Genomic DNA, 9,434 nt, shown 5'->3' with positions numbered 1-9,434 from the left:
AGCCCCATTGTGAAACCTATAACCATATGAACAGTGCTCACTTTGGCAGTGTGCAATGGATGGGGTGTTCAACAACTTGATGTGCAAAGTGCCTTCCTCCACGATGTTCTAAATGAGGATGTGTATATGACTCAGCCTCAAGGATTTGAAGATAAAGATCGGCCAGCCCATGTATGCCGATTACACAAGTCATTATATGGCCTAAAACAGGCCCCTCGAACCTGGTTCAGTCGCCTCTCTCAGTTCTTGATCCAATATGGTTTTAGGTCTTCACAGATGGACCCATCATTATTCATATATACATAAGGTCCAACGACCTCCTATGTATTGGTGTACGTTGATGATATTTTGGCGACTGGGAATCAGCCCACTCATATTGACACTTTGTTACAGCAGCTTGTGTCAAAATTCTCTATCAAAGATCTTGGCCAATTGAGTTTCTTTTTGGGGGTTGAGGCCTCTTATCAACCCGATGGGCTTACATTATGTCAGTCTCGATACATTGGTGATCTTCTACATTAGGCTGGCATGTCCGATTACAAGCCGGTTCTTACCCCAATGGCCACCACTTTCAAATCATCTGCTCAAGGGGGTGTTCCATTCTCTGATCCTACAAAGTATAGGTCCATTGTGGGGGCCCTACAGTACATCACTCTTACACGCCCAGACGTGGCCTTCTCAATGAATCGTGCTTGCCAATATATGCATAGTCCAACTGAGGATCATTGGACCATGGTAAAGCGTATACTGTGCTATCTCAAACACACTAAAGATTATGGACTACATATATCCAGGTCCTCTTCCCTGGATCTACAGGCCTTCTCTGATGCTGACTGGGCAGGTGATGGTGATGATCGGAAGTCCACCGGCGGCTTTGCTATTTACATGGGCACAAATTTGATATCTTGGGGGTTCCAAAAAGCATAAGACCGTGGCCCAGTCCTCGACTGAGTCCTAGTACAAGGCTCTTGCTGATGCTTGTGCTGAGCTCACCTGGCTCCAGTCCCTCTTTCGCGAACTTGGGCTGACTACATCCTTAGCACCAGTCTTGTGGTGCGATAATATCGGCACCACGTATCTCTCGGCAAATCTGGTTTTCCACGCCCGGACCAAGCATGTGGAAATCGACTTTCATTTCGTCTGGGACAAGGTTGCCAAACGTGATCTACACGTCCAATTTCTTTCTACTAAAAGATCAGATTGCTGATATCTTGACCAAAGGTCTTGGCACGGCGAGATTCACTTTCCTTAGAGACAAGCTAAAGATTCGCCCGCTCACATCTTCATCTTGAGGGGGTGTAACAGACCATAACCACTGTATTCGATTTCTTTCTATACCTGTTCTTTCCATAGCTGGTATTGCTTGGGTGTCAAGATCACAATCCCATGCAATCTCCTATGATATATCTCTCAATCTTCCATGTATAGCTTAATGTAATATTGTAATATTTTATTATTGGAATGTATATTATAGGTGATTGAGTTTCCAAAATGTGGATTCCTTCACCTATATATACACTCACCATTATTTCTTAAACACGGATGGATATTCACACAAAATCCAATTCCATTACAGTTGGATGCTCAAGGTCGTCCGATATTTCGGTTGAGCTGAGTTTGTTTCTTTCATGTTGTCAGGCCTATTCTTTTTTGGTCTATTTTAGGTGTGTGGGGTGTTCTCTTTAGCCTCTTTGGGCTTCTCATTTTGAGGCCTTGGTTCTTGTTTCTTTTGTATATTCTCCCATTCTTTTAATACAAATTATTTTTTAGCAAAAAAAAATAAAAATTTTTTCTGTATTTTATTTATTGCATTTACCATTGTTTGGTCACAACAACACCGTGTACTATCTAACCTGTATCATGGCAAGACCTATGTATTGCTTGATCCTCGTTAAGTTAGCACTTGCGTACTACTTGACTTCCATACGTTTTTGCACAGTAGAACCCACATCTTATCAACTCATTTTTCTTTGTTCCATTTTTTTAATGTATTTTTTTACTATTTTTTTTTATAGGGGAAAGGTTTCATACATGGTCATGTAAACCGTGTATGTAAGAGGGTCTCTCACAAAGAGTTGGAAAAGTCATAAATCCCCACCCATTAATTAATGCCTTGAAACTCCCACCCTCTCACATAAATGGTTTACTCGACCGTGTATGAAAACTTTTCCCTTTTTTATTAATTATAATTTACTGCATTTTATTTATATCTTCTGACTACATCTAATCTGGTCGGTCCAAGAGTTCCCGTCTAGCTTACAACACATACCCCCTCGCATTTTACCACGTTTTAGCATGAAATAGGTCATGTGAGCCAATCCGTTTAAATTGCAGTTCCGGATGGATCCATGTTTGCACTCTTGAGCGAAGTGCAGGTAGTATTTAGCTTGAATATGACAAAATTTAGGGTCATTTCTTTGATATTCATCATTTGTGTACTTCGATCAAAGAGAAGAATCGTAGACACTAAAATTTTGTTACCTTTCACAACTCTCGAGATAATGATGAATTGAATTCGACATTGTGCTCACAGATCATTTGGTAGAAAATGACGTTTTCCCCTTGGATAACTTAGGTGCCCTAACCTTCTTAGAATTGACTAAAACTTCAAGGATATGTGTCTTTTATCATTTCAAGCTTGAATCTAGCCTTTGGTGCGAAGATGACACTGTTTGGTCATTATTTCATCAAAAATTACATGTTTGCAAGTCTCCCTCTTTGAGCGTAGTTTGGATTGTGTCCCCGGCCAAAGTTGTGGTTGATGTCTACATCACTGGATAGTATGCAGAAAAACTTTTTCAACGACATATGATTAGCCAAAATTGGACAATTTGGATAGGGAGATATTTTTGTCTAAAATTTGCCCAAAATTGGACTTGAGACTTTAGTGATGACTACTGAGGAATTGTAAGGAGGAATCAAAAACTTTTTTTTTATGAGTTTCACGGAGATGAAATTCCAATTTCTTCCCTTCCATTGTGAACTAGTCATTAGAAGTGGATGTTGCAGCTTTTTGTACCCTACAACAGAGTAAAGTGTCTCGTGGAGAATCAATGTATGGTTAGACGCATGCAGATTTCCTTATATTATGAACAATAGGCTGTGTTTGGTTTGATAGAGATAGTTCAGATAGAAAGGCCACTGGCAACACCATGCAAGTCAATCTTGAGAATAAGGAATGCAATGCTAACCACATCTCTGTGCATCATTTTATCTAATATCATCCTTGCAACATAAACTCAATCAAACCAACTTCGATGCCGACATTTAAAAAAAAAACCCAAAAAAAAAAAAAACCAAAAAAACCCAGAGCAAGAGAAAAATCCATTCATATAACAGCACAGAGACTACTCAAGACTAAAAACTGGCTACACAAAACATAATAGAGACTACTCAAAACTAAAAAAAATCCATACACAGAACGAAACAAAGACTACTCGAGACTACTCTTCCTTCCTCTCCTTCTCATTCTTTTTCGGATTAGTTAGCTTGAGATATCCCTTATTCATGACACCCTCAATCACATCGATCTTGTAGAGATTGTTGTTCTCCTCTTCCTCAGCTTCTTCTCTTCCCTATTTTTTCCTCATCTTCCATGATGTCGATGATCATGATATTATTTTTGATAGACACATTCTAGATGACATGCATCGGAGGATACATCATATATTGTATGTGCCAACATAAGAGCATAAAAGCACTAAGGTAGACGAACATTCCATCGTATGGGACGCTGTCTATACAAATGTTGAAACTTATCCATATAATCCCCTAACTTAAATCAGCAATCACCCATGCCAACGACACTACTACCATCACCACCATCTTCATTTAAACCTTGGATCATACACTACTATTGTAGACATCTCATTTTGTCACCTCGGAGGCCACCCTAACGATGATGAATATCCCTTGAGGCTGAGAGACTTTGTATCTATGGATTTAGGAGGTCTTCCATGCTCTTTGACAAGTCCACCAAATTGTTCATATAAAATGACTAAAATACCCTTGAAGAGGAAAACATGATACTAAATGGTTATTAATCCCAAAAATGTGCCGAGATGCCCGAATAACGGATTATTTCACCATATCCACATTTGGTACGAAAATGAACTCATTTACCCCTTTATTGGGAGAAGATTTTATTTCTGACAAGTCGGACCCACACTAGAGGCAGTCCATGCTGACCAATACTATCCCCTAGTTTTATATCAAAATGTAATATGCAAAATAAGGAGAAAAATGGCTTTTGAATCGCTTGAGTCGGACATACGGATCAAAAGTTATGAGCATTTAAACGTTCCAAACTAACCTTGGATGGGCTACGCCTAGTCCAGTTCATTTCGAAACTAGTATGGTCCAAACAGACCCATAGAAGCAACACAAAATGCACAATCGACATCCAGACTAGAGGTTGACAGTCAAACAGCTCGAATCGACATCGAGCTGACCTAGTGTAGACATCGATGAGTCATTTGATATTGTTGAACAGAATCCTCTGAATATAGACATACAATCGACAATAAAAATTATTTCTTCGACATTTAAGCCCCTCCACTTGATGTTGAATGATGTTCTTCAACACCACTTCAATGTTGTCTAACCTTGGATCGATGTCAGAAGAAGCTAAGAAAGTGCATTTAAGGTTGTTGGTGTATGTTTGTGGAGTAAATTTATGGTCATGTTGAGTTATCTTAAAATTGTATTTTTGGGAAGCTTAAAACATAAGAAAGGTAAATATTTGAGTTAGCTTCCATATTTGATTTGAATCATATCATTACGATATCGGAGTTGGAAGTTATGACTCCATTTTCAAGGTTGGCGCGTGTGATGCAAAGAAAAGCTGTGTCTACATGTCATGTGACTTCAAGATCTACTTTAGGGTACTTACACTAAAATTTAGTTCAAAGTCAAATCATGAAAGTTGTAGCCCTTCGAGTCCTCTAAACGTAGGAAAAAGAATCGGGTCAAACAAAGGTCGGACAAAGAAGTTATGGCCATTTTCGTGAAGGTGCACCATCAGCTAATGTCGATGTCAGGCTGCTGTCGATCGACACTATGTCAATATTGACTTGGACCATGTAAATGTCAAACAGAGCCATTCTAATGCCAATTTCTACGAATACGAAGTGCATCTAACCTTCCATATTTTAGTGATTTTGATTCCTATCACGTATGGGACTAATTTGGAAGCTATGAACTCGTTTATAGACACTCTTAAGCCCCAAGAAACACATCTTTGGTAACAATACACTTGCTTGAACCTCATTGGCCAAGATTATTGACAAAACCTACACCATTGATGCAACACCACTTGACAAATTCCCCATGGATGATTTGGATCCGAGCAATGATCCATAGACTTTTTAAGAGCACGTACACCCCACTAAATCTATAAATTCATTGCCTCCCACGTTGAGGGAGATCCTACCCTAGTTTTCTCTATGAGATAATTATGCTTTGAACTTGGAATGAGCTAGAGAGAGAAAGTTGTGCAACCCTAACACTTGGGTGACTATTGTGAACAAATTTGGGCATTTTTACTGAGTCAAGGGCAACCTCCAACCCCACATTTTTGTATCTCTTTGATCAGGTAATCTTCTGTTGTTTCTTCTCTTTTGCATTTTCTTTACATATTTTTTCTCTGTGTGATCCTACCTCACTAAGTAGTGGTCATACACCCATGTGTGTTTGGTTTTGATTGATCTTCTAATTTTGTTTTAACCTTTTAGTTATATGTATCATTCCTCAAATATTTTTATTGCATTCTTATAATTAGAACTTGTGTCATTTTATGTATATTTTTTATTCATGATTTAGATCTTCTTTTTCTCTTATTTGGGTGATCACATATCATGGATCTTTTTCATGAATTATGTTGATGCATTAAGGTTAAGTCATAGGTTATTTTCTTTCTTTTTACATACATAATCATCTCCCTTTCTTTGTGCATTCCCTTAGTCTAGGATCTGCATGTTTGCATATCATAATGTTGCAATATTTGTTAATGCATCTCTCATGTTTCATTTTTCTTTTTCTTCCTTCCATTCACTTTATTTTAGGTCATTACATACTATTTCATACATTCATGCTTTAATCCATTCTCATTATGTCTATGGTAGCCTTCAAACTTGTTGATGCTTTTATTGATATGTTGATATGTATGATGACTACCTTTGGCCTAATATTTTGATGCTCTCATCCATTTGTATTATGTCTTCTACACAATCCCATGAATGCATGAGGATTAGATTTCATCCTTGTATGTTCAGTGCATGTCTTCCCATGTTCAATTTTTGTTTTCTTTATTCATGTGTTTTTCTCATGTTTCCATGCATCATATGTGTCTTTGCACGTTTTCTCTATTTTCATGGTTTTCACTATTAGAATAGGTGTTTTATCGGTGTATTTTCAAGATTCAAATTGCTTCATGTTTTAATCATGCTTTCACCATTGTCTTGTTGTCCAAGTGTTTTTTTCCTATTTTCAATTACTTCTTGGGATTTTTTAGGTTTTCTCTAGGTTTTACATTAGCCTTAGAGGTGTTTTCATATTTTTCACTGATCTCCTTTGTATATGGATTCTCATGCATATTTTCATTATTTAGCTATGTTGCTTAGGGTTTTAACTATACATCATATGCATTCTCAAGGTTTCCCCTTCATTTATCATTCATCCATGCATCCTAGTCTAGAGCTTGCATATTTAAGATTTTCTTTCCCATGCATTGTTCATTCCTACTTTGTATATTATTTATTTACATTATGTTTACTAACCATGTAGCCAAACATTTCAAGTATGTTTTCATCAACTCTTATCTTTTATTTTATTTTTCCTGTATACTAATCATTGCCTTGTAGTCAAGAACCCCTTAGTAAGTGCATTAAGTTCTCTCTTTATTTTTGTATTTTACTTCACTCTCTTGTATTTTATTTTCAAGTATGTTATACCATTGCCCAACCAAGCAATAGGAAGACCGGCTTGACCGGGCGGACTGTGGTGCCTAATACCTCCCCCGGACCGTAACTTGATCCGTACCCAGACCAATGGATTGATCAGCCCCAAATGGGCATTATAGGAGTTAAATTTTCATTATGGGTCCTAGACCCTCCTCTAGATGGCGACTTCAACATTCAATTCACCTCTCTCTTCTCTCCCAAAGAGGGACGAGGTGGAGGACATGTGGAGATCCATCGCCATGTCATTGTCTTCACAACTGCATGAACATATTTGCATGTTTAACATATTACTAACCATATATAAGTTGAAAACCTACCAAATCTTATAAACATGTTAGCCGTGTTATGAGTTCCCAATCTTATTGTTGCGGTTGGACCTCGGATTTTCAAAACTTTCAGGTGTATTCCCTAGTCGATCTTGGCAGTGGAATAAGAAACACTTATCATCATGCCTTTGCGATCAAGTCAGTTCCAGTCTTGTGTGCTAGTACGACTTACACCAATTTTTGATCTTTTGTAAATTGTAGTCTAGCTTGTTTGCATTTACCTTTGTTTCATACTTGGTTATCGCATGTACCTTTGTTCTATACTTGCATTCTGTTGAAGTTACATTTGTTTCGCACTTGCTCATCACATGTAGCTTTGTTCCATACTTGCATTTTGTTGAAGTTACATTTGTTTCATACTTTCTCATCGTATGTATCATTTTTTTGTACTTGCAATTTACAACAAGTACTATTTTTCTATCCTTACAATTTGCTGCAAGTACCATTGTTCCATACATGCTCATCATGTGTACCGTTGTTTGGTACTTGCCTATTTCACTTACCGTTATTCTGTATTTTTTTCTACTGCAATTATCGCTTTTTCTATATTTACATTTCACAACATTTACCTTTGTTCCTTGCTTTAGTCCTTGCCTTGTCGCATTTATCATTGTTCCATAATTGTAGATTGATGCCTTTACTATTGTTCCATATATGATTTAATGCGATTACCGTTGTTCCGTATTTGATTTTCATTGCATTTACTGTTGTTCTGTATTTGTTTAACTGCATAAATTATTTCCTCCCTATTTTAATTTTACTGCATTTACCATTTCTTTCGTACTTGCTTTGCTTTATTTACTATTGTTCTGGATTTGCTTTAATGCATTTATCATTGTTCCATATTTTCTTAACTTCTCTTAACATTGTTCTGTATTTTCTTTATTGCACTTACTACTGTTCCGTATTTGCATTTGCATTTGCTATTTCTCGTACATGCTTTGTTGCATTTACCGTTGTTTTGCATGGGCATTTCATTGCATAAAAATGTTTCCACGGTATGGGCATTTCATTGCATTTACTGTTGTTCCTTGCTTCAATACTTGCTTAATGCATTTATCATTTCTTCCATATTTTATTTATTGCATTTATCGTTGCTTGGTCACGACAACACCATTTAATGTCTGATATGTATCACGGAAGGACCTGTGTACTGCTTGATCCCCGTCAAGTTAGTAATCGTACTACCTGACTTTCACATATTATAGTAGGACCCGCAATTTATCAACATTTTTTCATATTTTTTTTACGCATTTACTGTTATTTTCATAAATTACAATTTACTGCATTTTACCAATATCTTGTGTCTGCATCTAATCTGGTCAGCCCAAGGGCGCTCATCCAGCTTACAACAGACTCCCATTCATCATATCAAAATTGAATTTCTCTATGCATCGCATTTTACCGTGTTGTAACATGGAAAGGTCATGATATCCAATCCCTTCAAATCGTGTCTACCGATGTATCCATGTTTGTACCCTTGAGCGAGGTGTAGGTAGTATTTAACTCCTATGCGACCAAGTTTAGAGTCATTTATTTGATTTTCTTCAATTGTGTACCCTCAGTCAAATAGGGGTGTTCTGTAGACACTGAAAGTTTGTCCACCTTGAGGACCCTCGAGACAATGAAGAATTGAATCTGACACTGCTCTCACCGGTCATACGACTAAAAATAAAGATTTACCCCTTTGTAGTAAGTTTAAGTGTCTCCTTTCTCGTCTCTCTATCCCACACACTCTTTCTTACACCTTGGTTGAGTTTACTTGTTTTTATGTGTTTTTGTGTGTGTTCTTGAAAGTCATTCCCTTCTCTTGTTGATTGTGCACAATTTGAGTGTATCCTAACATTGCCTAGTAAATGAGTGCAATGACTACTACTGGAAGGGCTTGTGAGGCTGTTTCATCTTAAAAGCTGATTCACATTACCCAAATTGCACCATAGGAGGAGTCTATAGTCTTAAGGAGAGTGATAGGTGACATGACTCAACCCCACTGATTACTTATGGTTCTTTATGTATTTTCAGGTTCATGATGTCGTATAGGATGCATAAGTTTGCCGTTATCAACTACGATTTGTCTATGTTTAAGATAAATATCTTGTTCCTCTTATATATATAGGGAGAGGGTGCCTTCGATGCTTGTGTACTAATT

Source organism: Telopea speciosissima, chromosome 11 (genome assembly GCF_018873765.1).
Source record: "Telopea speciosissima isolate NSW1024214 ecotype Mountain lineage chromosome 11, Tspe_v1, whole genome shotgun sequence".
NCBI classification, from domain to species: Eukaryota; Viridiplantae; Streptophyta; class Magnoliopsida; order Proteales; family Proteaceae; genus Telopea; species Telopea speciosissima.
Note: the sequence above shows the minus strand (reverse complement) of the source record.